Here is a 9,389-nt window from a genome sequence, read left to right on the forward strand (position 1 = left end):
AGTGCAAAATTGTAAACTTTGGCGATTGGTGGGGATGAATGTGTGACACTGTAGCGCAGTTTCACCGCACAGCTGGCGAGGATAGTAAACAGCGGACATGTCGATACCAGTGCATAAAAGCACTCCGTCTTCAGGCCACAAGTGGCCCATCGGGACCATCCGACCGCCGTGTCATCCTCCGAGGAGGATGCGGATAGGAGGGGCGCGTGGTGAGCACACCACTCTCCCAGTCGATATGACGATTTTCTTTGACCGGAGCCGCTACTACTCGGTCGAGTAGCTCCTCAATTGTCATCACAAGGTTGAGTGCACCCCGAAAAAGGCAACAGCGCACGGCGGCCCGGACTGTCACCCACCCAAGTGCCGGCCACGCCCGATAGCGCTTAACTTCGGTGATCTGACGGGAACCGGTGTTTCCACTGTGGCAAGGCCGTTGCCCCCAGTGCATAATGTCTTTTCGAATTTCATTGGGTGTAATCAGTTGGACAGTAACTATGCCTCACACTGAGGCCCGTGAACAATACACGCAGAGGTCAACATCAGAGACAGGACTTCTTGTTGGGCTCAAAGAAGCTGGTTGTAGAATCGGCGAATCGCTAGACACTTGACTAGGAGGGATGCCACTATTCGACGATGTTGGCATGAATGGATGAACCATGGCCGAACACAGCGTCAGTAAGGAAGCGGTCGACATAGAGAGACGACAGAACCTGAGGGCCGAGCAGCCTTTACAGAGGCACTCAGAGCCTAGGATTCGTCATTTTCATCGATCCGACCTACAGCTGGTGCATCAGTTACCACAAGGACCGTTAATAGACGATTCACAGAAAGGGAGCTGAGCTCATGGTGCCCACTGTGCCGGCTACAATTGACCTCTGTACACCAACAAACTCGTTTGCAGTGGTGTCGGGTAAATTCGGCCTAGAATCTCACTGACTGGAATAGAATTGCCTTCACTGATGAGTCACGCTTCGAGCCGAGCCCTGATTACCAGCGAGGACGAGTCTGGAGACGCGCCAGTCAGTGGTGGATTACCAGTCGGACAGTCTCCCGCCATTCGGCCCGACAGCAAGAATCGATGTCTGGGGTGCCATTTCATTTCGTATCAGAACCCCTTTCGTTGTCATCCGAGCCTCCATTACAGCACAGTGGTACGTCGACGATATTCACGGCAAGCCATCTCGGCAACGTGTACTGAAGCGCGTGGCGTTTGCCGCGCTTCGGAGACCTGGGAGTGTCGTGGCCGCCTGCATTTCAGCAAGATAATGCCCACCCGCACACGGCGAGATTTCCAACTGCTTCTCTTCGTGCTTGCCATATCCTACCTTGGCCAACAAGGTCGCCACATCTCTCCCCAATCGAGATCATTTGTAGCATTATGTACAAGGCAATCCAACCAGCTCAGGATTTTGACGATCTAACATACCAAGTGGACAGAATTTGGCGCGATAAGATTAGATGGGTAGACCACATAAGTAATGAGGAGGTATTGAATAGAATTGGGGGGAAGAGAAATTTGAGGCACAACTTGACTAGAAGAAGGGATCGGTTGGTAGGACATGTTCTGAGGCATCAAGGGATCACCAATTTAGTATTGGAGGGCAGCGTGGAGGGTAGAAATCGTAGAGGGAGACCAAAAGATGAATACACTAAGCAGGTTCAGAAGGATGTAGGTTGTAGTAAGTACTGGGAGGTGAAGAAGCTTGCACAGGATAGAGTAGCACGGAGAGCTGCATAAAACCAGTCTCTGGACTGAAAACCACAACAACAACATATTTCAGGAGGAAAGGGTCAGAGGTGGACCAACCCGTTATTCACGTGATCACTCTGTGAAGCTATTTCTTTTGAATATATCATCCCATTTTTCTGAAACTGTAATCATTTGTTTGTACACGTACATAACATCTACCCCGCCCCATTCGGATAATCCCTTCTTAGTGCGTCGTTTTTCCTTCTATTTTTTTGTCTTGGTGTGTATTTGAAGCGCATCATTTACCATCTACGACACTTATAACACGTAAACAATACTCCAGCCCACAACAGACAACCTTAGGGTTGACTCCCTTGGCAAGACAAAAGCTGGGAGACTGCACAGTTGGCAAGTCAAAAGTCGGGACACTTCAAACAAAAGATAGCACTTTATTCAAACGTGCATTTTTCACTAACATTTGTTTGTTTTGTTTCCTCACACCAAAACTAAACTACAAACTCCAGCCTTAATGTTTAAAATATTTAAAAGTTAATAATGTTTTCCTTAAACATAGGTGAAAATCAGTCAGGCATATCGACATGCGTGTTTTCTGCTGCAGCGGAATTTTCAAGTGTCTTCTCGTTTAGAACATGCTGACAGAACTCTGAGTAGCTCATATTATTGTTTATTTTAAAAATAAGTTTGGTTTCTGCAAACTTCATTTTAAGTTTTTTTCGCTCATGAATTCACTAGTTTTCATTAGGGAAAACACTCGTTCTACGAGTGCGTTGCTCACAGGAACAGAATATACAATTTTCGCTATCGTTCTTAAGTTTTGGGCTGCAGTTTTACTAAAGATATGAACCCATTTTTGGTCTGTTGATAAATTTAAAGCTGTAAAAGTTTCAGTAACACTTCTTGACGAATTCACTGTACATCATGCCACCGTTTACTTTTATACTATGGTCCTTTAAAACACGTTAAAATCATTAAAAGTCGTCTCATCTTTCATGCTCAGTACAGCGAATTTCTTAAACGGCGAGGTTTCGAAACTTATTTAAATAAACGTTCTCTGATAAACGTTAGCAGCATATTTCCTAAATTATTCCTGGTCTGATATGTTCAAACTCTTCAAATTTCGATTCACATTGGAAAAAAAAAGTCTCAAGAATTCTAAAATGTCATAAAGATGTGTTGTTTGCGTTTTTCGATTTTCAAGCTGTAAAACTGTTGACGTAGCAAAACTGATATAGTTCCGCACGAACTGCATATAAAAAAGGGAAGTGATCATTCACTTTCTTCGTCCACGACTTCCACGAAAGTCATATTAAAGGCACAGTCTCTCATTCTGCTTGAGGGAGAAAGTATGATCGAATTAGCTGTCCAGTGTTTTATTAAACACTCAAGAGCCGGCAACAAGGACAACAACCGTGCAGAAATATGCCGTAAAATAGTTCAATATTCTTGTTGAGCAAACGCTAACATTTTTTTGAGTTCACGAATTTTTTTACTAGGAGACGGTAACTCATTGTAGACCTTCTCTACTATACTCTCAACGTCGAATTTTATCATTTTGCTTACCTTTTTGGCAGCATTATGAATAAAATAACAGTTACAACTAGCTTCAGTTATGTCACTAGAGATGACGTTAGTAAATATGTAAAATTTCCGTAGTTCAGTGCTGCATTTTCTATACTAAAACTTGATATAATGGAAACTTCCAAACTGTGTTCATCTAGAACAAAGTCAAATTTTTCGAAAATAATATCAATTGTTTCATTTCTATCAGCATAGAAGCTTAGTAACATCTCCTTCACCGCAAATACTTCATAAAACATTTTGTCGACAATGAAAAGCGTTTAATACTGCCCTTGTTGGAGGCATCTGTGGAAACAGAAAAAATGTGCAATCTTTTAATTCATTTTCTGTGAGTTCTACCGAATGTGGAGCCAATACATTTTGTACCAGCATCTCATATTTTTACGCCAACAATGAAGTTTTGTGGTTAACCTTGAGTCTTTGAAAACTGTACTTCCTAGCTTAATACCACAATCAGTACAAGCATAATTAATGTTATGAATAGCTCCACGATATACAAGTGACAGTTCAGCTGCTGAAACTTGAATTCAATAGAAGAATGTTTTACTTTTGGAAGTTGATGCAAGAGAAAGCTTATGCTTCTCCGTTGGTAAATGCTTTCTAACGCCCAAAATATCCTCATTTTTTACTGAAAAGGAAGTACGACATAGTGTGCGCTTTGCCACACCTTCTTCATTACCTTTAGCTAATCAGCTTTTGAACTGTTTATCCTCTGACCATTCATTACGAAGTCAGCACATTCTTCCAACTTTTTTCGTTCAGGTTTTATTCTGACTGTCATAATTGCCATCACTACACTCACTGCCACTGCTATTTATACTTCTATTGAATCTACTGAGCATTTTAAATGTGAATCAGACTTAGAAAATCCCTAAAATCACAGTAATATTAGTAATGTCTTGGTCTTACGGAACAGCGAACGCACAGAGTATGACAACATGTTGTGTTCGGTCATTCCATAAATACATCTGTCACTTCAATACTATTACAACATGGCTCCGAAAAAAATTACTTTTAAACCCACTGTCTTGTTGCTCAAGCGCATATTTTCCACATATTGTCTTTGGCTAACAAGAATAAGACGATAAGCTTAAAAATGTGAAATTGAAAATGTTGCAATGTGATACAAAAATGTAAAACTGTAATAGTAAACCAAAAAAGTAGGGACTTGAGGGTGTCCCGTCATACTATTGTAGGGCTTCGGGACAATAACAGAGAAGTAGGGAGCATCCCTACAAAATCGGGAGAGATGGAAACAACTCTACTGTACCTGCTTGTCGCACAGTGTTTTGTCTGTTACATCATCGTACCAGAGTAGGCGCATGCCCGAGGTTGTTACGAATTAGCTTTGTGTAAAGTAATCAATTTGGTGCAGCGTGGTTACACTTTTAGTTATGATATTGATTGGATTGTCACTGTGATGACTTTGCGGTACACTACTAGCATCCAAACTGGACAATAAAAATATTTGCCGAAACATAAATGAAAATCGGTATTAAATTGAAAATTAGAAAATAATGAAAGACGTGTTCTCATGTGATTGGCAAATATGCTCGAAATTATACACAACTCAAGTCACATGGGCGTTAGCCTCGTAAGTAATCCAAAAAGCCTAAAAATGCCAGTTCCGAGCGAATGTGGAAGCTACGATAGCTTCTAAACGGAAAAGATAAAACGGCGCAAAGCGGTTACGTAGCTCTGCCATCGGCATACAACGGCCAGTCACAGTCCAAAGTTGTTTACCTGTTCTGTAACCATTATACTATTCTGTGTTACGGTTCTGTTAAAGATACTGATAATTATGTTACATAATACTACAAAACACTTGTGATTTTATCCCGATATTATTACGAAAACTCTACAGCGTCGACCAGAATATTTTATGCAGTCTGAGGAATCTGTTGCAACAGAGTCTGTTGCTATCTGTGGCATTATGGGTATGAGCAGCCCACAGTGGCTCGCCTTTCATGTGTTCTTTTTTTTTTAAATTTGTGACTAAAGCCCTTCTGGCTTGTTATTAATTTTATATGTGGCATGCTACATTAAATATTTAAATTTTGATGAAGTCACTCTTAGAAGTGCTGAAACCTGGTCAAAAACACTTAAAATTGTGACCGAGGGCTTCTTTAGTTCAACATGATAATATTGCACTGCCTGTCTTATTCAGAATTACTATGTATGCATGCATGTCCGAAGGAACCTTGCATCGTAATTTGGAATAACAAAGGCACTGCAAAATCGTATTACAGGTATCCCGGCTGCACAGAGTACCCTAGTACATCTCCGTCACCGATTCAGATTCCAACTCATGCTTCAGCCTATAGCTATTCCCCTTCTAAACTTGCATGAAGTTTGAAGTATGACACAGCGCATCTGCCTAGTAAGCAGGAGACCTGGTTAGAGTCCTGGTGCTGTTATTTATTTCAATTTATTGCTTTTGCCTAAACAATTATCATACACTCATGCTCATAAATTAAGTATAATTGCAGAATGTGATGCCACACAACGTGGCACTACACAAAACTGGCGCTAATATCATAGGCACAGAGGAAACACACAGGACACAGATCTGTAAGTCCACGGTATTGCTGATAACTTGAGAAAACCGTCCCGAAACACATGTGCCACAAAACGCCACCGTTTCCTGCGCATTTACCCCGACATCAATATGGGATATGATCACCATGCACACGTACACCGGCCGCACAAAGATTGGCATACTCTGGATCAGATGGTCGAGCAGCTGCTGGGGTATAGCCTCCCATTCTTGCACCAGTGCCTGTCGGAGCTCCTGAAGTGTCCTAGGAGTTCGAGGACGTGCAGCGATATCGACCGAGAGCATCCCAGACGAGCTCGATGGGGTTTAGGTCTGGAGAACAGGCAGGCCACTCCATTCGCCTGATGTCTTCTGTTTGTTTCAAGGTACTCCTCCACGACGGCGGCTCGGTGGGGCCTTGCGTTATCATCCATCAGGAGGAAGGTGGGGCCCACTGCACCCCTGAAAAGGCGGACATACTGGTGCAAAATGACGTCCCGATACACCTGACCTGTTACAGTTCCTCTGTCAAAGACATGCAGGGGTGTACGTGCACCAATCATAATCCCACCCCACACCATGAAACCACGACCTCCATACAGGTCCCTTTCAAGGACATTAACGGGTTGGTATCTGGTTCCTGGTTCACGCCAGATGAAAACTTGGCGAGAATCACTGTTCAGACTATAACTGGACTCATCCGTGAACGTAACCTGGGACCACTGTTCCAATGACCATGTACTGTATTCCAGACACCAGGCTTTACGGACTCTCCTGTGACCAGGGGTCAGTGGAATGCACCTTGCAGGTCTCCGGGCGGATAAACCATGTCTGCTCAGTCGTCCGTAGACTGTGTGTCTGGAGACAACTGATTCAGTGGCTGCGGTAAGGTTTCGAGCAAGGCTACCTGCAGTACTCCGTGGCCGTCTGCGGGCTCTGATGGTGAGATATCGGTCTTCTTGTGGTGCTGTACACTGTGGTCGTTCGTACTGTAGCGCCTGGACACGTTTCCTGTCTGCTAGAATCGTTGCCATAATCTTGAGATCACACTTTGTGGCACACGGAGGGCCCGTGCTACGACCTGCTGTGTTTGATCAGCCTCCAGTCGCCCTAGTATTCTACCCTTCATAACGTCATCAATATGTGTTCTTTGAGCCATTTTGAACACACAGTCACCATTAGCACGTCTGAAAACGTACTCGCTGCACCGTACTCTGACATGCACCAAACACACCTCTGCATATGTGGACTGCTGTCAGCGCCACCGTGCGACGACCGCAGGTGTAATGCACCACATGGTCATACCCCGAGGTAATTTAAACCCGAAAACCGCCCACCAGAGCGTTGTTTCTCCACGTATCAGCATTATCCTTAATTTATGAGCATGAGTGTAGATAAAGGTGAGACTCAGTATTTCTCAGGGATACCGACTTTCTGTGATTAACCCATCAGAAATACACACAGCACCATTCCTTTAAAAACCTGTATCAACACAAATATTTAACAGGTCAAGTTATTGGTTACTAGGGTTATTGGGCAGCATATCCAACTAAGAAAATACGAAACATTGGTCATTCATAGTCCAGGACTAGTATGCGTCAGCTTTTTTCCATAGATCTGTAGTTGTATTTACACTGCCTGACTAAAAAAGTGAAACATCAAGAAGAAATGATGTCAATGCAACTTCGTACATGTACACAACATCGACAGGTGTGTAAAACGATTAGAATTCCAGTTTATTCTCTGTGACAGGCAGAAAGGCCGCCAGAGTGCTTTAGTGTGATTCGCATTTAGCACTGTCACCAGGCCTGGTTGTGTATACAACAGGCATGAACAGTGTCACATACTGAATGATCAGCGTGAACGACACAGAGATGTTGCGTACTCGTGAGAGACAGCGTTATTAGCTTTTGAAAGGGTCTGAAAGGAGCCTCAATGTGGGTCACCATTTGTCCGGTTGGTCTCATCAGGCAATATCCAGATTTGTGGGAAGTTTGAATGCGATAGTGTCCCGATGTTAATCTTTATGGAAATATGAGGACAGGCATATTCGTCATCAAGGTTTCGGTCGACCAAGCCTGACCACCATAAGCGAAAATCAATGTATTGTGCACCTTGTACATTGTAATCCCTTCATATCTGCATTTCCTATTCGAGAGCAAGGATGGACACCCTGCAACATTCTGTGGCATTCTGCAACTTGGTCATAGGTTAGCAGGAAATTACCACCCCATGTGTAGGCTGCTGTTAACACCACAACACAAACGGCTGGGTTTGGGGTGTGGTTCTGTGACCGCAAATCATGGACTGCTGATGAATGGTACGTGTTCAGCGATGTATTGCGGTTTCCCCACTACCATAGATTATCATCGTTGGTCAGTATGGCAGCGAGCTGAGGGGAATTCCCATTCCCTCAACGTTTCGGAGAGGCATAACGGTGTTACTGCTGGCGCCACAGTGTCAAGAGCCATTTGGTATGTCTTTAGGTTACGACTATTAGTAACAGAGGGCACTCTGACAGCACAACAGTACATCATGGACATCACGTGTTTTCATGTATTAACTGTCGTGCAACAGTATCGTACTGTCATTTTTCAACAGTACATCTACATGGTTACTCCGCAATTCACACTTAAGTGCCTGGCAGAGGGTTCATCGAACCATTTTCATACTACTTCCCTACCATTCCATTTTCGAATGGCGGGTGGGAAAAAGGGACACCTAAATCTTTCCGTTCGAGCTCCGATTTCTCTTATTTTATTATGGTGATCATTTCTCCATGCGTAGGTAGATCTCAACAAAATATTTTTGCATTCGGAAGAGAAACTTGGTGATTGGAGTTTCGTAAATACACTCCTGGAAATGGAAAAAAGAACACATTGACAACGGTGTGTCAGACCCACCATACTTGCTCCGGACACTGCGAGAGGGCTGTACAAGCAATGATCACACGCACGGCACAGCGGACACACCAGGGACCGCGGTGTTGGCCGTCGAATGGCGCTAGCTGCGCAGCATTTGTGCACCGCCGCCGTCAGTGTCAGCCAGTTTGCCGTGGCATACGGAGCTCCATCGCAGTCTTTAACACTGGTAGCATGCCGCGACAGCGTGGACGTGAAGCGTATGTGCAGTTGACGGACTTTGAGCGAGGGCGTATAGTGGGCATGCGGGAGGCCGGGTGGACGTACCGCCAATTGCTCAACACGTGGGGCGTGAGGTCTCCACAGTACATCGATGTTGTCGCCAGTGGTCGGCGGAAGGTGCACGTGCCCGTCGACCTGGGACCGGACCGCAGCGACGCACGGATGCACGCCAAGGCCGTAGGATCCTACGCAGTGCCGTAGGGGACCGCACCGCCACTTCCCAGCAAATTAGGGACACTGTTGCTCCTGGGGTATCGGCGAGGACCATTCGCAACCGTCTCCATGAAGCTGGGCTACGGTCCCGCACACCGTTAGGCCGTCTTCCGCTCACGCCCCAACATCGTGCAGCCCGCCTCCAGTGGTGTCGCGACAGGCGTGAATGGAGGGACGAATGGAGATGTGTCGTCTTCAGCGATGAGAG

The 9,389-nt window shown here is 44.7% G+C and overlaps 1 pseudogene; it reads right to left on the minus strand.

The window, feature by feature from the left end:
• Positions 1–320: 320 nt before the first annotated feature.
• On the minus strand, positions 321–438 carry LOC124597102 (annotated as a pseudogene).
• Between the last annotated feature and the right edge of the window lie 8,951 nt (positions 439–9,389).

The sequence above is a fragment of the Schistocerca americana genome, chromosome 2 (assembly GCF_021461395.2).
Source record: "Schistocerca americana isolate TAMUIC-IGC-003095 chromosome 2, iqSchAmer2.1, whole genome shotgun sequence".
In the NCBI taxonomy this organism is placed as follows: Eukaryota; Metazoa; Arthropoda; class Insecta; order Orthoptera; family Acrididae; genus Schistocerca; species Schistocerca americana.